We start from the raw sequence: 25722 nt of genomic DNA, 5'->3' as shown, positions 1-25722 counted from the left end.
CATAATACAGTGCATACAAATAACAAATTATAGTTGTGTTATGAAAACAATGATTTTCAGAATGTAACCTTCAAATGACTTGCCTTCATGTGCTTCAGCAACAGAAAATGAAAGTAAGACTGATTCTGATGTCTTGCTAATGTATTTTAAACATTATTTTGTTTAGTCTGGCTACCCAACTGTCTCAACTGCCACAACTACTATAGTATATGACAACTATAATTGCTTCACGATATATAGTAAGCTGTGTGAACTACTTAACTTCTTCCCACTTAATTTCCTCATGCAGTGAAAAGTAAGTCAACTGCCAATATCCAAATCATAACTTGGCCTGGATATAAAGATCTATGAACTTCATAAAACTGCTGTTGATGTCAGACAAAATCAGTTTGGGCTCTTGAGGCCAAACTGTTGGTGGTATGCTTTGTTTTCTATAACTGCAATTTACAAAGTGAAAAGGTTTTTTTGGATTTATACATTAATAAATTCAAGACCCAATGGAAATGTTTGATTGCATATGTTTCTCAGATACCCTGGTGTTCATTGGAAGGAACAAAAGCAAAGTAGTCGCACTGCCCACCCCATACTTTTAATTTGATAATTACTATGCCAAGATCCTTCAAAAGGTCAGCAGAGTGAGATGATCTTGTTAAGAGTCAAACTCCAAAGTTCGAGAGATTTCAATATAGAGTTAAAGTAGAGAGATCTGTTTTTGTTCTGTTTTTAAAGATTTGTTTATTTAGAGATGATTAAAATGCATCAAGCAAAAGTGTAACAAATCAGTCTGATGAAAGATTAGAAATAGGACAAATAGAAGTTGGATAATTGAAAGCAGTGATTTACAGTACAGAGATGACACACTCGTTCTGGAGCTGCTATCAAGACTAGAATACTAGATTAGTGATACATTAAACAGGAATGTATTTGGCTTGATTGCATTTGTATAATAATAATAATAATAATAATAATAATAATAATAATCTGACTAGTTCCTTGGAACAGCATTTTGAACATTTTCTTTAATTAGTTGGATGACAATATCTCCAATCGTGCTAACTGGCCAGTTTGTTTGTTAGTTAAATCCCAGTCCCTATCTGTTTGCTTATGCTGCAATTTATGAGATGTAAATTTCTAACAAACAAAAACTGTTTGCGTATGGAAAACAGCCCCACAGCCCAACATCCTATTTTTAATACCTCTACAGAAACCCAAATATAATCAGCCAATATTTCCTTAAAGGACAAATTAGATGCTATAGGAAAAGCCGTGGAGTAAAACTATCACCCCATATATCGACAAAACTACTAAGAATTCTCCACAGATATCTGTCCCCCAATCTGAAAACTGTTTTACAGGGGTTTTGAAGTTTTGTTTATAGGTGAAATGACCAGAGAAGGTAATAGAAAACAGCTGTGTATTTCAAATATAGCAAAAGGTTGTTTTGCATTGCAATTCAACCAACCCAGTATTTTTCATGTTTGAATGACAATTCAGGCTCCGGTGCTTTCAGAACCCAGCTGTTCCTTGTTTGTCTGCTCTCACTGTCCTCTGCATTACTGTCTGCCTAAAGCAACATGTTGAGCTGGGCTTCTCACCTTCTCGTTTTCTCTCTGCTCCACGACGGATGGCCCATCAGCTCCACTTCCATTTTTAGAACCATTTTTAGAGACCTTTGTTTCTTCCTTTTCTTTTTGTCAGGCACTGCAGAGGGAAGTGACAGCATAGAGAGTAATGAACAAGGAACTGTGAGTGACACGTTCAGCTGGTGACACAGTGATAGCATATTTTTCACCTGTGGGTTGTGAGAGAAAGATGAAGGTACCACAGAGACACTGAGTCCTGTCGAAAGCAAAAAAAAAAAAAAAAGTAGATGAGTAGTAAATTAAAGATCTGTGTTTTTATATTACCACAGTGTTGTATCAGGACAGAGCTTTCCTTCCTATTAAAAATGCATCTGCCTTAGCAGTGGGGGAGGGTGATGAGATGCAGGGAGGTTCTGCCCTAGTATTGGAAAATGGAGGACAAAAAACTCCCAAATACATTTGTTTACAAAGGGATGCTTAAGATGCATTAAAAAAAATAATTTAAAAAAACCAATAATAACAGGTGCACATTAGGTAACAGTGGCACAAGTAATATGCATTACATTACATTACATTACATTACAGGCATTTAGCAGATTCTCTTATCCAGAGCGACGCACAACAAGTGCAACAGTTCAATGTGCAGAGGTGCAAAAGAAACACACTAGAGTGAAGTAAAGATCGTAGTGCCAAAAGTGACCACATAGATCAGGACTCCAACCCTGTAGGGTAACCTGTTCAGCAATGCGCTCTTGAAACAAAATTAATGACCTGATTGGGAACAGCTTTGCAGCTGATAGCAGACTCGGTTACTAGACAACCACTATTAACATACCATTGCTAACCAACTAAATAGTTCGCTGGCTCTCAGACTTAAAACTGTAGATGTCTGTAATATCTAAGCTGTTACGCAAGGTCCTCAAGGCTATGGCCCAAACAGAAAAATTCCTGTGATAGGGGTGTACAGCACTGAATAAATCTTCTGTACTTTGTAAGGCCCACAGAAAGAAGCACAATGGATTGTCTGTTTGAAAATAATAATTCAGTAGACATATGGTGCAGTGGGTAGCACTGTCGCCTCACAGCAAGAAGGTTGTGGATTTGAATCTCAGCTCGGAGCCTTTCTGTGTGAAATTTGCATGTTCTCCCCGTGTCCGCGTGGGTTTCCTCCGGGTACTTCGGTTTCCTCCCACAGTCCAAAGACATGCAGGTAGGCTAATTAGAGACTCTAAATTGCCCATAGGTATGAGTGTGTGAGTGAACGGTGTGTGCCCTGCGATAGATTGGCGGCCTGTCCAGGGTGTATTCCTGCCTCTCGCCCAATGCATGCTGGGATAGGCTCCAGCACCCCCTGCAACCCTGCTCAGGATAAACGGATATAGATAAAGGATGGAATACCATATATGTTCCAAACCCCCTAGCAGTCTTTTCTTTTTAAGCATATTTTTATTCAAATGAAAGGTATAGCATCAGCATGCAATTCTAGAGCGTAGTTTTTTTTCCACCATTTTTTCCCCCCACCCCTACCAGTCCATTCTGAAATTAAAGAGAGTGATTAGTTGCTAACATAGCCATGGTTCCTTGAGAAAGGAATGGACTGCTAGACAGCCTTTTTGCTTTATCCTCTCAAGGGGATACACGGCAGAAAGGAGGCTGAATAGTAGGCTTTCCCCAGCATCTGGCTCATTCCAGAGTAAGGCCTGGGTTTACAGCACATTTGATGGCCATTTCACTAGCTAATCCAGTCACTCAACATGGCATATCCCAACCTCCTGGCAGTCTATGCCTCTTTCAGTGAGTCATGGCTACTTGAGTAACTCATTGTGCCCTTTTAGATTATTATTCACTGTTAATGGAATCACACTTAATATCCAACCCCACCACACAGTAACAAAATATAAACTTCTGTCATGTGATCATCAGTTTTATAAGTCTTTGTGTATGGCCTTGAAATAATCTTTGAAATTTCCAGCATGTGGAACAACTAAATATAATGAATTGGTTCATACAGTAGGCTATGAAGCTTGATGAGAAATGGATAAGTTAGCAGAACATCACACAATTTGTGGTATTTAAAAATACGTGCAAGACATTACATGGATTGAATATTGAATATATAAAAAAAACCTACCAAAATACATTATAAATACTATTTTCTGAAAAGAAATTATGAAAACCTTTTGAAAGTGATAGGAAGTGGGTCATTACTAATTCAACTGTTTGACAAGGATATGAGGTTATTCCTGGGTCAGCACAATTTTTGAATGGCACTAAAAGGACACACTAGATGATATAGAAACCTGTATATGTATAATTGCATGCAGGTTACTGCCAATTACTAATGTTCAGGAGTACCACCAGGGATTTTAGGCACCATTTAAAGATTTCACATTTGTGCATTCTAAGTGATTCCAGGACATACGATGTTAAATGTGGCAGTGCTGTATTCATTTTACTTTTTTTTTTTTTTTTTTTTGTAGAATTTACTGAACATTGTAAATACAATGGTGAATGGAAATTACCCTTGGGATCTGTATACTAATGATGATCCTGGACTAAACCAGAGGAAAGAAATAATAATATGGTGAATACCCAGAGTTTGTAGCTTAATATATAGAAACAGTGAACAAATTAACATGTACACTGAAATAAAATTGTACAAAATCAAACTAGATATTTTATACTATGCTATTAGACAGTTCTTGTACCATATGTTATTAAAGCCAGCTGTAATTTCATTTGGTTAGAGATGTATAGGACCAAGTGTGAAATTTGGCACAGAACTCCAAATCCCAGCTGTGTTCGGAGTATCAATGATGGCAAACAAATTTTACCCAAGACACCAGCCTGCTGCTGATCTTCTTCTGCTACGTATTGACATATGCAGTGGCATTGATTGGTTTTGCTCAGCCTGATATCATGGTCAAACATGGATTTTTCCAGGCTTAGTATAATATCAATGTGTGATGTCTGAGGTTATGCCACATGTCAATATTAGTCCAGTCAAAAATCTAGTTTTTGCATAACAACTGTTTGTTGCATATTTGCATATGCCCATTCACAAATATTATATACTAATATTAATATATACTTATATAAAATATACAATAATTTTATGATGACAAAAAAATCTATTTTGAACAATATGAAATTGCACAAGTGGGATACTACATGAGAAGTTAGTTGTTATACTCTACAAGATTCCTGATAACTAGTTTTTATTTATTTATTTATTTATTTATTTATTTAATTCGGCATCTAACATGGCCATATGATATTTGGCCTGCAATTGCTATTGGTTGTGATTGTCTACATTATTTATTAAATATTGTTTGAGAAATAAAAACTCCAGCCCTGCTAATCAGACCATCACAAAAATCCAAAAATAATGTGATTCAAGAACAAAAAGACAAAAATATTTTTCCTTCTCTAGGGTGCAATATGGGCCCCATCCAAACTATGTGGAAGAAATAATCCAAAAGAGACAAGGCAGTCTGTCCCTCATCCATTCCTGACTTACTGCAGTTGCCAGTGCACATTTTATAGTAAAACAAAGCAAGTGTGAATTCCAGCTGGATCCTAATTCCACTAATCTGGGAGAGGCCTGCTTTTGTGACATAGTTAGGCCTGCAAAAACCAGATAGAAACGCGACAGCATGAATTTACTTCTCTGCAGGAAATGGAAGTTTTTGAGCCACATGTGCACAGCGAGCATCAAGCATAATAGAGTTAGGGCAGGGTTGCTATTAACGGAGGCGAATCCTCTAGTGATTTGTTGCAAAGCCCAACTCATTTAAATATGCTAGTCACTGACAAAAAAGACAACCAAAAGATAATTGCATTAATAAAATAGAATAAGGACATTAATGGGGAGGAAAAGGTTTGACCTGATAGCTAACTCTTCAGAATCAACAGTGTCCTTTGTCTTGTTCTTGTCTATGCTGTCCTTGCAGGATTTCTGTGAGGTGAAATTCAATTAGAGGACTTCTCCATGCTTTGATTAACATGCTCTCTGGGTGAGAAGGGAAATCACATAAGCATGGATTTCCTGTAAAGGGAGACAAAGGCACTATTTTTACCCAATCTGCATTTTAGTGTGGTTATGAGAGCATGCATTTTAAGAGCCTGAGTGATTTTGTTCATGTTATATACACTGATCAGCCACAACATTAAAACCACCTGCATTTTTCTAATTTTATATTTTATTTTCTCTGTTTGTAATCAAACAATTCACATGTGGTCAAAGTGCAGACTCGGAGCTTTTATTGAAGGGTATTCTGATACATTTTCGTTTCACCATGTAGTAATTGTAGCACTTTTTACACGTAGTCCCCCATTTCAGTGTTTTAGACAAATTAACATAATGCCAAATAAAAGAGTCATGTTTTGTATTTGGTCGCATATCCTTTACATGCCATGACTTCCTGATGTCTGTGACCTATCGACATCATCAGAGTCTGGATATCTTATTGTCAGGTTGTCCTACAAGCGATACAACAACCCTTTGCATTCGAATGGATTTCTACGGGGATTGGGAGGTGGGACTAGATTCAGCTGTAAATTATGCTATTACAGTATGGAACACATTTGTTGGCTAAATGGCTTTAAGTCATCAAGGGTCCAAGGTATCAAATGAGCCACAAACCACGGTGCTGCTGCCAGATATGCAGTAGATACTACAAGCATTGTTTCTCCTGATTCATTTTCCTGTTGAACTCAATGGAAAAAATATTCAGGAGAAACAATGCTTGTAGTATCGACTGAAACCTTGGAATTATTTTTCTTCGGTGATGAAAAGCGATGCCAAGTTGGCCTGTTTTTGTTGGACCTGTACGTAACATTACTTTCAGCTAGTTACGTTATGCAGCTAGATGCCCAGGGTTGGGTAGCTTTTGTATCGAATTCCATTCTTCCATCAAGATGTCTCCCCCCTATGGGAACTGCTGTTACTGTTTATACTGTTTACTACCTTGGTAATTCACCTGCATTTGTTTCAATGAGGTAAACTGAATTCAGTACAGCATGCATGCTATCTAGCTAACGTCATGTGAAGCCAGCTTCATTAACAAAGCTAACAACATTGCTAACAACTTTGAAAAGGGTACAGATAACTTCACAGAAAAAGTCATTCACTTTACAAGTACAGTATATTAACTAGCTATGATAGACCTATGGCCTGCTAACGTTACTTATTCCACACATGATTCCGTGTTTACAACCCAATTCTAAGTAAATGTCCAGGAGGATATTTCACTTAGCAGAATTACTGAGGTAGCTGGATAACTGTAGGGAGTAAAACCCAGAACATCTCATTTTACTTTGGTCCATGTTTCAGATTAGGGAGGGTTCCAAGTTTTACTCAGTGCAGATATCCGGCTAACTCGGCAATCCTACTTCGTGAAACAGGGCCCAGAATAGCTAAATACCAAAAAGGGAAAACACAAAATAGTTACAATAGCACTAAGTGGCTCCCGTAAGATGTTCCCACACGCTAAGGGTTGCACTCAGTGTAAAGATGCTATTTTCCCTCTGACCACCTCACCTCTTCTTGACATTTTGTTTACAGTGCTCAAGGGTGTGTCCTGAACGGAGGTGTGGGTGGGGTTGAGGACAAAGGAGCAGTAATTATTTTTACAACATGACAAGCAAGTACTAGTACAGGGGATTCATTGAAAATAATGAGTAGATGAGGGGGATTTTTTTCTTTATTGATGGGCTTTTGATCTTTCTGATAGATTGGCTGGTGATTCTACATGCATTCAACTTAAATATTTTATTCATGCGACATTCTTACTTGTTTCATTATGTTCTGTTTCTAAAAGGAATCATGAGAAACAAGGTTGGGGAGCAGGAGAGGAGACGAGGAAACAAGAGCAGATTTATGCACTGGAAAGCACTCAGGTATTTCAGTTCACTCTGTTCTTCTTTTGAAGCATTGTTTTTCATTAGTGACACTAAGAGCTGCAGCACACGCAGATCCACTATAACACTTTAGTTTTAACTATACATTTTGCTTTGTGACAATTCCACAAAGAAATTGCAACAACAAACACAATTTGACTGAATAATTCAATAAATTGAATGGATGAACAACATCCTTACTTCATTACTTCCTCTTTCTTTCCTATTTTTTTCTTTTCTTTTCCCTTACTGGTTAGATGTGCTGAGCTGGCGAATGTGCAGTCATTTCAAAATCACTTCCACAAAGGACACCTCCCTGTATTCTCTGCTGAAGGAGATTTACAAGGATAAATCATGCTTATGTCCTCCATTTACTAAACAATTTAAACATTGCCTGTCATGACAGCCAATTAGCCACTTCCAGGTCACAAGAAGAAAAGTAGGTGAGGATGGCAGGAAGGAAGGATGCATAAAGTATTTGAATCTTGCCTTGGTCTCCACCCATACTGAAAAAAGGTGTCTAGTTCTCTGCAGTTCATTCAGGGATAGCTGTCAAGGCTTTAAAGAAATATGATGCGATAAAATTGCTTAAATGCACATTTTCCAATGCTATCCCCTATACAGACGACCAGCCTCAGCAACCCAATCTGAACTATTTACAGCCTCATGCAAATCTGGCCAGAGTTACTGCAGTGCAACGCTGCACATTAACGTCCGCAAGAAAAAATATACTATGACTCTGTCATAATGTACTGCGTGAAAATCCACATGACCCTGGGGTTTTTGAAAGCCAGTCTGCCACAGAGTAATTCCCATGCCTTTACGGAGACAGTACAGCCAGTGAAAGTGTCAGTGATCCACAATGACCTCTGCAACACACCTGAATACATCAATGTCCAGGGCCCACTTTTTTCAATATCAAATGTGCGTCCCCAAAACACTGCAAAGAATATGTGGTAGGACACTGGTGTCAGGTGTTGAAAAGGTTTAAAAATCCATTTAGAAGGCTTCAATTCGGCAATCTATAAAGCAATCTATATGTGTAATAATGCATGTGAAGACAATACATTTTTAAAGGAAAGAAAGCATTTTGCAAATATTATACTGAGTGAAGAATGCACACTTGCATGCAGCCCTCCAAATGTTATAATTTTTTTACATTTAGGCCATACTTGATGATACTACTACTACTACTACCACATATTCTAATTTAAAAATGCAAATTGAACATACTGTATCCTAATTAAATGATGAGTGAATTGGCTGATTGTGAGTGGCCTATAAAAGGCGTCAGAAATGGAAATTATTTACAAATACCTTCTATGTTATAAAGAAATCTCAGATTTAATTAAATATCATTCCTTAATCAATGAATTCAACTATGATGCTATCATGCCAGGACCAATACATCATTACTGTGTTTCATGGTCAGTCTACTAGCTGTACAGTACATTGACTCAGGAGGCCTGAAGATGAGGTAACAGTGCACCGTTCTGCAAGTGATCGGGGCCGCTCGTTAAATTATGACAGTGTTCAAGTGCAATGTTAGTAAAGAGGGTTTGGGGAAATGACCCAAATTAATAATGCATCATAGAAGGGTTCTTATGATGGTTTTAGTGCTTTGGGAAATGGGAGCACAGGTGATTTTGTTTTCAAAGGATCCTTTAAGCCATAATCTCAATGAAACATACTGCCTGTATGCTGTACTCTAGCATTTTTCTGAGACAGGGCCTAATTTTTTTGTGTTTGTTATTTGACTACCATAACCATGGGACTGTGAAATAAAACCAGAATGTGTTCCACACTGCCTATTTGAGATGAGACATCTTCAACAGTGCACAGCTGTGTTTCCTGATTAACTTTACTCTTGCTTATGAGGAGGAATCAACCATTGTAAGACTTTCACAGAACTGCAAAGATAATCTTGAGAACATTTTCATAGTCAAAATGTAAATATGGCATTTCAGCATATGTCATACAAGTCAGAGTTGAGTTGACTGTAATCCAGCATAAATATCAGATACGCATTACAGTGATCAACCAATTGAATAAACACAAAAAACATCCTCCTACCTGTTCGGAAGTACAGCATGTGAAAAATAACAACATTATCCCTCATCATTCGCCAACATTTTCAAATGTAGCTCCCTCTATGTCCAGTGTATGTGCATACTCAGATCTTGGTAAATATCAGTAAACTTTACTGCATGGAGGTGTTAATAATGTGTGAGAGAGCAACATATTCTGAGGCAGCAGCAGCAGCATGTGCTGCATGTTTGCACTGTAGTGGTTTGCTGATTCCTGCTGATTGTAAGCTGGGTATCCTGAGGGACACCGATAATGCTAATGTCCTTGAAATCAGCAGTACTGCACTTGAACAAGATTTTCAGTGAATAACTGCCCCTATTTACACCTCCTACAGTTAAGCCTTCATTTATAACGTGCCTGAATGCATAACTATGCTTCATGTTGGGCCATGTGCTGCACCGTGATTACACAGCATAGAGGCATTCACTCCCGAAGGAATAAATGCTGAACTGCATTCACATCTTATTCAACTGCCTCATTATTTTATGTTCCACATAATTGCCCGCATGCTTGCTAGATGAGGAAGGACTGCCAAGCATGTTAGATGAAGTGGCACATAAAAGCATGGTATGACATTAATTACAATACCCTGGCATATTGGAAATGGTATTTATGAGGCAGTTTGTAGGTCAGCAGATGTCTACTCATAAAGTTCAAAATGTGAAGGAGGACTCATGCCCAGCATAAGACCTGACGTGATTAAATGATTGCACACTGTTGCTGGAATATGTGTTGCAAGTTGCAAGAATGCATATTGTGTCAATGAATTTGAAATATATGGAAAATAAATATTGAGTGACATCAGGAGCCTTGGTGATGCTGTTGGTTTGTTTTAACCACAAGATACAGTTCTGGGGATCACAAAGAGTAAATTTTCAATCACTAGATTGTTGACGGTCTATGCTTATTTATTTATTCAGTAAATCAATTTGCCAATAATCTGAACTTCATTTGGCTGTATTAATCATATATAGGTTAGCTCAATGTAGCACAGTAATACTGTTTTGTAGACTTCTGTCTATGGTTAAGCAACTGAAATTCTAGAAATCAAAAGTGTTGGAAGGGGTCAGTAAAAAAATATTTTAAAAGATATTTGTTAAGTTTAATAATAGCATACATAGTTGGCCATATTAAAATTTAGAAACCAAGTCCAACTCCAGGATTCAGGCATCCAATGCTTTCTCAGCTCAACTGTCAAGTATAATTTGTCTCTCCAGCTGAATAAGCATAATGGTGCTCAGCATCAGCCTTTTGCCCCGTTTGACTTTTTAAAAGAAATGTTGGATTGTGCATGGTTAACCCAAGCACAGTCATTAAACTTGTCATTTTATGACTAATAATTGTGTGAACACTCTAAATATAATGTTCAATACTATGATTACAAAACATATGCTCATTTTCCCAGACATCTGCTTGAACGAAGAGGGCTTTCATTGCTCAGGTGTCAGAAAAAGAGGATTGATGGCACCACAGACTCTAATGGGGAGAAGTGTACTTATGTATTACACAGAAATACTATCCCAGTAGCAGGGCTTGGTGATATGTTGAATTTTAATTTAATATTCAATAAAATTGTGTAGGGGATACAAAATGAAGCTACATGGAGAACATTGCGTTATTTACAACGGCAAAGCAAAAACTGACCTAGTGTTAGCGATGTTACAAGATGTGTGAAGCTGAATCAGATACTGGGGAGGAAATTAATGTCAATGACACTGACTATGTCAGGAGAGTGACAGTGAGCCAGAAATACAGAGACAGAGCAACAAAAAGGAGTTGTCTTTCGGCTACCGATACAGTGGTTCTGTGCACAGCTATTTCAGTTGGTGTTAGTCTATGAAATCACTGTTAGCCATTAGTTATTACATTTTATATAAATATATATTACGGAGACTCTGTTACTAATGTTAACTTGCCTCGTATCTTACTCCAATACCCCATTAGTCAAAACTCCCGAATAGGCAAGCATGCCTTGAGACCATTTTGACCTATAAACCCAACTGAATTTTCACTGGGTAACGTAACAGTAAATCTAGCATAAAGCTAACAATAGTTTACATTCTAACTGGTTTAAGAGCGACAAAAAGACGCTGTTTACGTTGCGTGACCAAACCATTTTAAAAAGTGAGGGAGATAAATTTGAGTTTTTTCAATTTTCTTCATGTAATGACAAATAACCAAAATTGGTGCTAATTATATTGAATAAAAATGAGAAGGAACTATTTTTTTCCCAATAGAATTACTGTTTTCATGGAATAAAAGAATTAACAACCAGAGTTTTCCTTGACAACACTAAACCAATATAATCAAAGGGTCATGAAAGAATATCTCAAATCAATAAAGGTACAAGTAAGTAATAAACAGTATAATCATTGTTGGTAAATGTTGTATAAGGAGGCCATGTAATAAGCGGGATAATCCCCCCTCCGGTGGTCATCTATTGGGAAATATTGACCTTTCTGGTCGGTGGGTTATTCGGCTCCACGGCTTATCCCTTAATCAACAATCCTTGACATTATTGTGAAATTTTTGATAATACCACAATTAGTTACATTTTTCAAGTTGTGTTAATTTGTATTATTGTCAACATTGCAAGTGCTGCTAACATTTGAGAAACAGTTTAAAGTACTTTTTCTAAGTATCTGTAATGAACAATACTATTTGCTGTAGTTTAAAGGCATACTATCTATGCAGGCTTTTTAGGTCTGCTGTGGTCTCGTGTTTACAATCAAAGTCTCTTCCATCCTCAACCCCATTCTCACACTTCTATTTTATATTTAATATCTGTTCATATAACATTTATATTTTTGTATCTTTGTTGGCTGTTGGCATCAAAAAAAAAAAAAAAAAAACAGTTCCAAGGTTGACTCTACTTTTTGAATGAGCTGTGTCCCACTGGGAGGGCAGTTATTTCCAGTGGTAACATTGGGTCATGCCATTGAGCATCACTCAAGCCAGAAACTAGATAGACTTGTGTTCCTGGCTAAAAACTTGTAAAAGCAGCTCAGCAGCCAGAGAAGTTTGCCTTACACAAGAGTCAGGATGCATGCCCACCAACATGAAAGGGAATACTTGGAAAGATTACTTGCTTAAAGAAGCCATTTTTTCTGTTAATTTGGACTTTGTTTTGTGTGTGCCTTGTGCTCATTTAGTGTGCACTATTTCAGAGGCTCCACTCAATTTTTTGGATCTATGGAAAATATATTGTGTACAGGGAATAATTTTTGTTTACCTTGTCATGCTGTCATCGAGCCAATGTGCTACAATTTATTTTCAGTTGACAGTTATCCAGTTTTATATGTTGCATTTGATATGAGTTGTTTTGCACGCAATTATTTTTTGAAATTTGGAACAATCCTTAGTCCAATCATAAATGTGTCTGAGCACTGTTGTTGTTTTATTGAGCCAGGTCCTAAAAGATATTAATCAATTGTACTGAATATGTTTACATTAAGTAGATGATTCTGATTTGAATCACTGTTAAGCAATTTCAGAAAAAAAAACAGTAATACTGAGAGATGCATCGCCAAAAGGCTTAACAATATCAAGATATTATTTTTTAGCCATATCGCCCAGCCCTACCCAGTAGTGTCTTCTATAGTGACATGGGGAAAAAGCGACAATGGATTTGGTGTCTCATCCCATGTGTATATCTCCCTTTCAAAATGAATGGCAAAACAAAACTGGTCACTTATAGCAACTTCTACATTCAGTAGTATACATTTTCACTTGCTTGAATTTATCATTCTTATTTGATTTATCATGCTTTGGGAACTTTGTTTGAAATTTAGGGACAATTTCTTGTTTCCCAGGTAAGTTGGTGGACTGCCTGAAGGGTATGTGAGTAATAGTATTCTGCAGTATATTTTCTCATGCTGGACTATCAATGCCTGGATGAAGATGTTGTCTAAAAAAGAACAACAGTTTAGTTAATTCCATATATGCTAATGGTACACAAAGATGAGGTTCATTTGATTAAGTAGTTTAATAAATGTTGGTTGAATTGTGGAATTCAAATTTGTACAGAAAGCTGTGCATTCTGGTTCAGCTAGTGGCGTTGCCTCATAGACTCACCCCTAAATACAAGGAGAATGTTGACAGTGTTTCTAAACCTCATCAGGTAATGTTGAGTGAGTAATTAGACAGAGTGGGAGGCTCACATTTAAATCTGCATAACACAATTCAGGCCGCTAACAAACAAATGAGTGTCAGCATTTATTTCCCTGTGATGTTCAAGCAGTGTTTTGGCCCTTGGAATTTTCAGCGACAGTTTGATTTATCTATAGAAAAGAGAGGGCGATAGCAATATCAGGCTGCATCAGCCTGCAGCCATTAGTTGAATTATTCTCTGTGTCAGTCTACAATGCACACTGTTGAGAGGACCTGTCAGCTTTCAACACCGCCCTCCTCTCATAGCTCTCTAACTGCAGCCAAACTGTGAGGGTGAGAATATTTCCAATCAAGTCCTACTGTACATTATGGCCCCAGTCCTTAGGGAGCTGGGGGAAGAAAAAGTTTTTTGCTTGTGGAAAATAATTTGTTTATATATAGACCAACCAACAGCTCTAGAGGCAAAAATTAAATTACAAAAATGCACAGAGCATTTCCTTGGCTGCCCTCAGAATGCCTATTCATAGATGTGAAATCCAATCAGGGCAATCAAGGTCCCATCAATGGGGCATAAGAACTTCAGGAGTCTTAGGCTCAGCTAAGGTCAGTGTTCATGACTGGGCCAAAATGGGATTAATGGGAGAATAGTAAATAGTAAATAGGTGGAAACCACTGCTAAAGAAGAGAAACGTTCATGCTCTTTGTGCATTTGCAAAAAATAACAAAAAAAACTAAAAGAAAAAAACACCTGGATGATCCACAAGCCTTTTGGGATAATTTTCTACGGACTGATGATAAAAGTGGAACTTTTTGGACGATACAGGTCCCATTATGTCTGGAAAAAATACAGTATGCATAAAGCAAATATAGCGTGTCACTGGAGGAACAACATACCAACAGTCAAGCAGGGTGGTGGTAGTGTGATGGTGAGGAAATGCTTTACTACCTCAGGGGCCTTGACGACTTATTGAAAGAACCATTAATTCTGCTCTGTACCAGAAAAGTCTGGGAGCTGAAGCTGAAGCATAATTAGGTTATGCAGCAAGACAATGATCCAAAACACAGAAGGACATTCACAACTGGATATCTGAAAAGGAAGAAATGTAAAGTTTTGGAGTGACGTATTCAATGACAAATATGCAATAATAGAGGAATTCAGGAAGAGGACAAATCATTTTCCCAGCACTGTATGTGCCAAGTTTATGCCTAACTTGTGCAAGTGTTATTCACATATAAGATGCTGCATTCATACCAGGGACACCAGTGAGGTGAGCTTTGATTGACAGTTGGTTTTTCTCTGCTGCAAGTAATGTCATATAAATTCACCTGATTGGTTAATGGAAGTTGTATAATTGCACCAGAGTGCTTGTAAAAGGTTGTTCAGTTAATGGCTGACAGCCAGGAGGAACTGTGCCACTGTTCCCCATCAAAATCTGCACAAAGCTATACTTGCTGGTTAACGGCGCTAAATAAATGAGAACTACTTTGCTGTTTTTTTTCGTTTGTTGTTGTTTTGTAAATAAGAATACACGCTGCACCATAATTGCAGTGTGCTGCTCTATCTTGTCCTGACACACCCCCATCAGCAGTTCTCCTCCTGCATGGCGAGTCATCAAATGGCTCAGGCATGTCCAGATCCATGACAAAAATACCACTTAACCAGTGCAACAGCTTGCAACATGCAATGTAAAGGCTGGAAAATAGAATCCCATAGGTGCTGGGCTAGAGGGGGTGACATTAATGGCAACTATCTAGCAGCTGAGCAACCAGATGAGCCAGATGACCTGACTTAAACCCTCCTATCCTTGTTAATACTATTACTTATAATTATACATCAAACCACAGGACTCCCACAGCAGGTGCTGGCCGAGATCCCATCTGTGCCAAAGGACACATTGCAGCACTACGCTAATTCTACCTTATTTTAATGACAGGAAAGGAGAGCATTTTTGTTATTTTGAATCTTCATCGTTCAGTTTGTTGTATCATTTCATTTATTTATTTACTGTTTTTACATGAATTACATTTCACAAGTAATAAAAGGTGCTGCTTATAGCATTGATTTGTAATAAGCTGTAAAGGCTTTCCGTCATCTAGCTCTGTTGGTAAAAGCACTGCTTGCAGTGCATGAATGAGCACCATGGTCTCTGATTGAATCTAACCTGTGCAGGTGCCAACTGTGGCCAGCTGCCCAGTAGGGGCAGTGCTCAGTTGGCTTTGTGCCATCCAAGATATATATAGGGATTCAGTTAGTGTGGATAGCAGTGTTTATGGCTCCAGTGACCCCTGTTGGCCCAGCTTGCTCTCTGCAAATGTGTATGATTGGCTTTTCTCCACCCTCGCTTTGCGCATGATCAGTTTGTGTCTGTGGTGTGAAAAGCAGCAGTTGGCTGGCACCATGTGTTTCAGAGGAGAACCACAAGTTGTCTTCACTCTCCTGAGCTAGCAGCAGGGGTGTATATGAGAATGCTTGTACATAGTTTGCACATTGGACATTCCAAATTTGGGTGTGATTGGAGATGTGAAATATAAAAATAAAAAGACAAAGTATGGACAGTTCTCTGTGATAAACCTAAAGAATTATTGCAACAGCTGTAAGGCGGTTTACAGAATTGTGCCCCTCATCAGACCCCTAAAGGAAAACAGACTGTGTTTACACTGTGGACAGTGAGTCAGAAGGGTTTTATAAAGAGACGATAGCAGTTGCTAAACATTCTACTCGATCAGCATTATGTAAACCTTAAGTTGGTGTCTTTGATGGTGTGGTACAGTAGGTGCTGACTAAAGATTCTGGAACACCGTTCAAAATTGAACAAGTCAGCACCCAACTGAACTACAAAGGTTAACCCGGTTTGATAGGCTTACAGAGAATGAACAAGCAGAATCAATAATGTAACTCTTTTGTTATGATTGTGTCTTTATTTGATGACTGGGGGTTTTCCTTCGATCCTTGGCATAGGGGAAAAAGTGGAATGGTTTGAGAAGGCTGGTCAGATGGCCTCATGTGTGCCATTTGCGTATAGCCATTCAACACATACATCAGGCAGCATTATATATTACCATTCTCTTCAGATGGTAAGATGAAAAAACACAGGGCCAAGATACTTGAAATAATTTAGGAAACATTGGGTAGCAGCATTGCTTTGGAATGCAACTTGCATAATTTGTGAGGCTAAGAGGCAATATTATTTCTTGTAACTTGGGGCCTAATTTTGATATCAATTCTTTTAATAGCTAAGATTTTCCAAGTTTGAATTAATGACTTATAGAGAGTGTTTTGTATGTGTGAGTAACTTGTCATTTGTGTCCGTTGAAAACTGCGTTTTTCTTCATATATAACTTCTTTTTGTACTATGCTTGTTATGAGTAGCAATAGTAATGCATATAAACTTAGGCTATGAGAGAGACATGCATACACATGCATACAACGTTTTGCATTTGACATTTTGAGTTTAACAGTAGGTAGCTTGGTAATGAGTCAACCAAGAGAGTGTATAACGTTAGTGCAGATGGCTCTTGTGCAACATCAGGAACCAGTTCTACGGGTTTTAATTTTAAGTGTAAAACACTGTACACTAAATTGTATAACAGATGCAAAGACTGTCCCAAGTCTAGAACATTGTGCAACGGATCATGCAAGGGAGCTCAACTGAATTTCAGCCATAATCACAGAAACTAGTACTATCCATGCTCTGATTAGACAACGATATTGTTTTGTTAGTGGATCCCGCTCCACTGATGAAACAGTAACAGTGGTCTAAACCCTAACAAGTGACAGTGGTCACAAATCTGCATGAGCGAATGTGGTCATACAGCAAGGAGAAAACCTGCCAAGCTAGAATCATGGAAGCGCTCTGAGTGCGGATGCTAGCCTTGAGTGGAGGACCATGGGGATTTATGATCCTGCTCATTCTCATGTCCTTGACCTTCACTAATGTTTCTCTTACTGTCTGTGCTCTCCTCCTGCTTCTAAACTGATGGATGGTTTGCAAGATATACATGGCATGCAATTGAACAGGTCAATGGTATGAGACGCCAGCTTTATATGCATGTGTGTGTGTGTGTGTGTGTGCCAGTTATGCAATATGTTATGTGTGGGTTTATGAATGCAACCGGTTGTGTATGGACCTGCAAAAGTGACAAGTGCATGTTCGCTTGTGTGTGTGCTTGTAAACATGATATGATACTTCATGCATGTACATGTGTGTCTGTGAATGTGACAGTATGTGTGTGTGTGTGTGTGTGTGTGCTGTCTTCATTTCTGTGTCACATTTAGCATACAGAATAATAATATATGTACATATATTACTTTCTATTTTCAAAGTCATAAATTTGTAAGCTTGATGAAACACATACATCAAAATAATGTAGTGGAAACAGAAAGGAATAGCTTTTATCTGTTGATTTATTATTTATATCCATCAACAAAACTCAGATTGAGTTTTGGAAAAGTTAACAGTGCAATGCTTAATTTTTTGATTATATCCTTTGTTTGACTAAAAATATATTTAATTGCCAAAGCAGAGAATATTACTTACTCATACATGAAGCTCTGCGCTGTAAATCATGCCATGCAATCCCTCTGGTGTCATTTGCAAGGCCATATATTCTCATTTAATCACATCTTACATCCATCGTCTCATTCTATTTTCCACAACCCCCAAAGTATTGCTCACATATGCTATGCATGCACCAAGGTAGATATGAAACATTTTCTCATTGATTACTCTAGGCTAGCAAAAATATATCAAATTGGTCCCAGCCTTGAAAGAGTGAGTAGTGCTCATATCATTTATTTCATACTGGCCGTGTGAAACCAAGCATGATTATTATTTTAGACTCCATTGTTGTGCGTTCATGTATTCATATTCACTGTCGTGTGTCCAGGAGTGAGCAGCCATCTGGTGTGGGGGCTGAGGGAAGAAGATCCACACTAGTGAGAGATCGCACTTGTCAGCCCCTCAACATCTTAGCTGATAGCTGCTGGCACTTCAGCAGCAGACACCCACTGTCATGGAAAGCGTTCAGAGAATATCAAATTCCTGTTCCTGCTGGCCAAATATTAATAACCTATTAAAAGAGAAGAGCAATCGTGTATGCAAACACATTTATTTATTTATTGGGGATTATATTCTTTTGCTCACTCTTTTTAACAAGTTACTCCAAATTACTCAGAAGTGGGGGAATAGTTTTCAAGCCAAACTTTGATATTCAGTGTGTGTGTTTTCCTAATTAAAATAGGTTGTTGGTAGTCTTCCTAATCATCTGTAGTTTGTAAATTTGAATGGTGACAGTGTGACACTGCAGTAAAACAAGTAAGACACCACAGCAGAGTTCCTAGACAAAGATCCAGTGTGCATTCTGTACATGTTCAGTCAGTACATGCTGAGCCAAGTGAATGCGGCCAGAGTCCAGCTCAGATTCCCAACTCCAAGCCAAAAGGTAAGGCAAAAAATTCCAGAAACACAAATCAGTTAGTAATCACTTCATCCAAAAATAGATCATCCAGAAATAAATTGTCTCAAGTTCATAGCTGCACATTTACTGTGTTCCTCTTCTCCTCCTCCTCTTCCTCTACAAAACATCTAGTGCTTCCCAGCACAATTTCTTTCATTGTGCCATAGAGCTGCTGCTCTTGTAAACCTACTGAATAACATTTATGTAATTACCCTTGACAGAGTGTCTCTTGGGTGACAAAAACTTTCAGTGAAAATATTTTCGAAAATATTATTTTATTTTTATTGAATGTCTCTTGACCAACAGGTTGGTTCTTGAGATGAAGACCAGAGACTCATGTCCCCTACAAGGGATTCCAGGTTTTAGGAGGATATATACCGTGTAGCAGATATGGTGAGCTTTCAGATTTTCTATTTGGCCACTGTAGAGGTAGATGTGTATTTTCAAAGGTCAATATATTATGGGGCTCTCAATTATCTGAGGAAAGAAACAGTACCCTCAAATTGCCATGCAAAGTGATGCTGATGCAATTGCCAGAACTATTCTTACTATCTGTGGCAGTATGTGAGCTTTAATCATGTACATATTAACAGTGCCTCCTAAATCAATCTGTATTTGTTTAGAGTTTAGAGGTGGTTTAATGCAATTATTCATAATTCAGCCCCACAGTAACAGACAAATGGAGTTTACGCTTATAAATACTATTTGCCATTTTAAGTGGCTAATGATGCTTGGAAATTCGGGTTTTATTTGACAGTGCACTTACATTTCACAAGCCACCTGCATAATGGATGTTTCAGTTAAACAGTAACACAATATTCAAGTCCAGTCTTTGCCAGAAAAAATACAGAGAGATAAGACAACTGGAAAAGGAGATAGACATTGAGAGAAATAGAGCAACAGAGAGAGAATCAACAAAAACATGGCAGCCAAATACAATGAAGGGATTTAAGAAGGCATTATTGCATGGATAAGGTGTTGCACTTGGTCTCTAAGCAGTTATGAACCTCCTCCCGCTCCTCCCGCAGACTATAAATCTCTTTGATTACATCAGACCATCCTGCGTGCTCTCCTCCACTCTGGTGATTAAGTCAGAATGCACAGTCAGCAGTTACAGGACTGCCTCTGGCTCAATTAGGTGCTTGTGGTACCACGCCTTCCCAAGAGGTCAAACAATCTGGAGCCTGAACTAACCGACCCACACATCTCTCAGCTGTGAGGAGTGGCCCCGACACTCTTCTCCACAAAGTGAGATCAACTGACAGATGATCTCTGGATCTTCTTCATGTTGGCTGGAGTAATGGCTGCATTCTGAGCCATGTAGCTAATGGCAATAATCTGAACGAGTGATTGAATGTGGCAATAGAAAGCAATAGAAATTACCATTTGTCGTGCACAAGGTTAGATGTGTTCTGGTTTATTACCTAGATTAAAATGAAGATGTAAATCATGGTAGCTGTAAACTATCACTTTAAATATCACCAGCTGCCATTAATATCTTGCTGGTTTCGTAATTCTGCATACAGTATGTCATGAACCACAGTGGCTAATATAACAGACCTGAACCAGCACTCCCTTGAGAAAGCTTTTACGCTGGCTCAGCTCCTTAATGCAAATTATTTATTAAACTATATATTATTTCCCCAACATAGGGAATTTTTTATTGGCCTACTCATCTTTGATGAGACACATTTAAGTATTTTCTCTGCAAAGTTCAAATGCTCACCACTGGGGTCTGAAGAGAATGTTGATATGTTATCTTGCATTATTTATATTATAGTTCACCACCACCAAGGGGTTAATGGGGCTGAGTTCACAGTGAAAGTGATTTCAAGTCACATGTCAAACAAGCAATAATCATTAATCATTCAATTATCACTTAATCAGGAACCTGAGAATAACAACACAGCATTTATATCCATTAACAAAGTTTTTAAAAATAATTGTAATGCATTTAGCATATACTGTATCACATAATAACAATAATAATAATAATTGGAAATTATTAATCACAACATTTCGTGGTGACATTGGAAGTGCACAGACTCAACATCTGGTCGACTGGAGGTGGGTTCATGGTGATTGCAGCCTACCCTACTGAACCTCAGTTATATTGAACCTAAAATCCAAGGGATGCACTCAACACGAAGATTCTAAAAAATGACAAATAAGCAATAATAGAGGGAATCAGGAAGGGGGCAAATACTTCTTAATGGCACTGTATCTTTTACTTCATTGAATGATTTAATATGGTTTATGGTAAGATGCTTTATGGTTCTGTCTGTGCTACAAATCTGTTTGCCCCTGTTTGATATAAAACTTCACAAACTGGCAAAATGACCAACATAATTATGCAATGAGAACAATTCTGTGAAAAAAAGAAAAAATAAAAACGTTTAAAACCAGGTCACTCATAATATTATTCTTTTTTTTTTTTGCTTGTTACCTTTCAGTCAGGCAGTTACCTAAGTAAAAAATACAATTATATATTACATTACAGGCATTTAGCAGACGCTCTTATCCAGAGCGACTTACACAACTTTTTTACATAGCATTTTACATTGTATCCATTTATACAGCTGGATATATACTGAAGCAATGCAGGTTAAGTACCTTGCTCAAGGGTACAACGGCAGTGTCCTTACCTGGGAATCGAACCTGCGACCTTTCGGTTACAAGCCCAGTTCCTTACCCACTGCGCTACACTCCGTCCTGATATATAATATATAATTTATTTGTCGCCTTTATAAATGCTCAAAGTCACCTGCAATTAATACTAGTTACAAATGACACATACAGTCATACATAGTATCACTTCTAAAAACTTTCTTAAGGTGACATCAAGAAAAGTATATATTTTATTACCTGTACACTTAGCTATAAAACCCTGTAGGGTGATTGGAAAAGCTATGGTCAAATAAGGTCTGCCTTTCAATCATTACATTTTGCACACATTGGGGGAAAAGCATCAAGTTTGAGTTTATCTTTTGGAAATACTTTGATTGCTGAATCTATTTCTTTATTTCCAACCAAACATAAGAATATGTTCCAAAATATACTACATATTTCTACAATCTGAAATGTTGTGTCCTCCATTCCCTAAAGAACATCACCGTTTTTTTACATTTGCCTTGAATATGCATAACTCCACAGAAAGCAATGCTGTTTTTCCTGACAATGCCACCGGAGAACAGTAAGGGTAAATTTAGTATATGCGTGCAAGTATCAGATCAAATCTTCCTGAATAATATTCTAATTTTTTGACATGATGAATGGATGATTCACTTCCATTCCTAAAGGGAAAATGTCTCAGGTTAAATCTGCATGGCTAATTTACATATCAAATGTCATCTTTTCCCTCATTTTCTGAAACAGGTCTCTTATGGAGACAAGAAGAGATGTGGAACCCCCATGGGGAAAAGGAAGACATATACTGCCTGGGCGTGAATTACATACGCAGAAGGTAAAATTGTGATGGAATCCCAGATTTCCTGTGATTGATGATGATTCTTTTTTTTTGTTTTGTTTGTGGTAACAAGGATTCTCTTTCCTTTGCCCTGATTTAAATTCACTTGTGACATATGAAGAAGGGTTCTGCTCATGAATTACAAAGAATGTTTTAAGCTAGAGCTTGTTGCAGAAACATTGGAAAATAAGCTACCATATGTAGGGTAAATGGTAAATGGACTGCATTTATATAGCGCTTTTATCCAAAGTGCTTTACAATTGATGCCTCTCATTTGCCAGAGCAGTTAGGGGTTAGGTGTCTTGCTCAAGGACACATCGACATGCCCAGGGCGGGGCTCGAACCGGCAACCCTCCGACTACCAGACAATCGGTCTTACCTCCTGAGCTATGTCGCCCCATGGGTGCAAATGTTAAAATGAAAAGAGACATATATGGTTATCAGTTACATACTGTAAGTATGTACAGTACTGTATGCTATCTTGACTATGTCACATTTGAAATATAAAGTAAAAATAATTTTTTTATGAAATAAAAAGTTAACTCTCGTATAAAAGGTTTTTTAAAGTATTACAGTATTAGGTTTTTTGTATTACATTGCATCAATATTGCATTGATGTCTTGTTCAAAGCATTCTTTCTATTCACCCATTGCAGGGTTTGTTATGATGAACCTCTTAACTACTCATTGTAAACTGTGTTTGTGCTCTGTTCTGTTCACCATTTCATGTTGTTTTATTTTCCTTTTGTGCCATTAAATCTGATTCCTATTTGTAGTGCCTTCTGTCCTCTATATTGCGGTCTTGCACATATGATCGATGTCGAACACTCAATGTTTGTATCATTCTTCAGATGTGATGCTGTTTTATAGATGGAATTTAAGAGTGGAAAGGAACCCTGTGTCTCTTGAAGTCACTGGAGTGTGCAGCAGCGGATTGTGTCTTCTGTGGTACCTCCATCAAGTCGATCAGCTCCACTATAAATCCTCATTCCTCAATGGCAGTGATGAATGCACCAATAAATTCATGTAGCAGCTGTCTAGTTCTTTAGCCCAGGTAAAATCATGGTCATAAAAAAAAAACACCCTGGTCTGTGGTCTGGCATGTGACTTCATAGTGTCATGACTGAGCACTTCGATGTCCCTGCTGTAAATCCAACAGAGCACCAGTCGTAAAAAAGAAACCATTTTTACATAGCCTATACATCATGTCACACACAATGAGAATTCAGGGTGACCAAATGAAACAGTTGTGTTGGATCATGAGAGGATCATATTAATTTAATGCTCCAGTGACTTAGGACAATTTTAAAAAAGACAAATATCGTCTTTATTATGCATTTTGGAATTAATTTAATTTCTATTCCTATAATAATAATAATAATAATAATCACAATAATAATAATAATCATCATAATAATGTTATGGTATCCCAGGGGAGGGCAGGAAATGTCTGTTGGGTGATCTGGATGATGTTGAAAATTACATGTATTTAATATTTTACTGCCCATTGTACCGCAACATAAGGGTTCAACTTTTTTGTGATCAGCAGAGATTTGCTTTGTGACTGATTAATGTAAGTTTCAATATCTGTTCAATAAAAAAGCTTTCCAGGTAGCTCAATTTCTGAAAAATGCCTTCCAACTACATATGAATACATTGTATGTATAATTTCCTAACTGGAATGTTTCTCTCATGCATGTGTAATATGTATTCTTTATGTATCTATTCCCATCTAATAATAGTAATAATAATAATAACTAAACAATTCCTGCAGAAATTGTGAAGTGTGGTTGCCGCCAATGCAAAGTCGACTGAACAGTGTCTGTAATATGAGCAGAAACTGAGTATTGTGTATGTGCTATAACATCACGGTAACGAGTTGATATGCGACACATATATACAGAGCTAAATTAACTCTTCATCAAAACTTTGTGTGCTATGGTGTTCAAGGTGGTTGCCAAGGTGTTGCTAGGTGGTTACTATGGTGTTGTATGCAGTTGCTAGGGTGTTCTAGATGGTTGCTAGGGTGTTGCTAGGTAGTTGCTATGGTGTTTTACATGGTTGTTAGGGTGTTGCTAGGTAGTTGCTATGGTGTTTCACGTGATTGCTAGGGTATTCTAGGTGGTAGCTAGGGTGTTGCTAGGCGGTTGCTATGGAGTACTAGGTGGTTGCTAAAAGGATTTAGGTGGTAGCTAGGATATTCTAGGTGGTGGGTAGGGTGTTACTACGTGGTTGCTATGGAGTTGTAGATGGTTAATAGGGTGTTGCTAGGTGGTTGCTATGGAGTTCTAGGCAGTTGCTAGGGTGTTGCTAGGTGGTTGCTATGGAGTTATAGGCAGTTGCTATGGAGTTCTAGTTGGTTGCTAGGGTGTTGCTAGGTGGTTGCTATGGAGTTATAGGCAGTTGCTATGGAGTTCTAGTTGGTTGCTAGGGTGTTGCTAGGTGGTTGCTATGGAGTTCTAGGCAGTTGCAAGGGTGTTGCTAGGTAGTTGATATGATGTTTTAAGCAGTTGCAAGGGTGTTGCTAGGTAGTTGATATGATGTTTTAAGCAGTTGCAAGGGTGTTCTAGTTGGTTACTAGGGACTTGTAGGTGATTCCTATGGAGATATAGGCGGTTGCTAGGGTGTTGCTAGGTAGTTTATATGGTATTTTAGGCGGTTGCTAGGAGGTTCTAGGTGGTTGCTAGGGTGTTGCTAGGTGGTTGCTTTGGAGTTCAATGAGGTTGCTATGGTGTTCTAGGTGGTTGCTAGGGTGATGAATGTGGTTGCTAGGGTATTCAATGAGGTTAGGGTTAAAGTTACAGCTAGAGTCTGGGATAGGGTTACAGCTTGGGTTAGGGTTTGATTTATGGCTAGAGTTAGGGTTACGGCTAGGGTTAAGGCAAGGGTTAGGGTTAGGCTTACAGTGAGGTTTAAGGTTAGGGTAACAACTAGGGTTAGGTTTACAGCTACAGATAAGGTTAGGGTTAGGGTGTGGATTACAGCAAGAGTTAGGGTTAGGTTTACAGCTAGGGTTAGAGTTATGGTTACATCTAGGCTTAGGGTTAAGGTTTCAGCTAGGCCTAGGGTTAGGGTTACAGCTAGGATTAGGGTTAGGGTTACAGCTAGGGTTCAGGTT

At 38.1% G+C, this 25722-nt stretch overlaps 1 long non-coding RNA gene across 1 annotated transcript in view; it reads left to right on the top strand.

Moving 5' to 3' along the window:
• The window catches only part of LOC135239379 (uncharacterized), a 50459-nt gene extending 26549 nt beyond the window's left edge, over positions 1 to 23910 (top strand). Inside the window, exons 3-5 of the long non-coding RNA XR_010325359.1 lie at positions 7406 to 7484; positions 19446 to 19532; positions 22515 to 23910. This is a non-coding gene — a long non-coding RNA (uncharacterized LOC135239379). The remainder of the gene's footprint in view (positions 1 to 7405; positions 7485 to 19445; positions 19533 to 22514) is intronic.
• The last annotated feature ends 1812 nt before the right edge of the window (positions 23911 to 25722 follow it).

Source organism: Anguilla rostrata, chromosome 14 (genome assembly GCF_018555375.3).
Source record: "Anguilla rostrata isolate EN2019 chromosome 14, ASM1855537v3, whole genome shotgun sequence".
Classification (NCBI taxonomy): Eukaryota; Metazoa; Chordata; class Actinopteri; order Anguilliformes; family Anguillidae; genus Anguilla; species Anguilla rostrata.
This window is presented reverse-complemented; position numbering and strand designations above follow the sequence as displayed.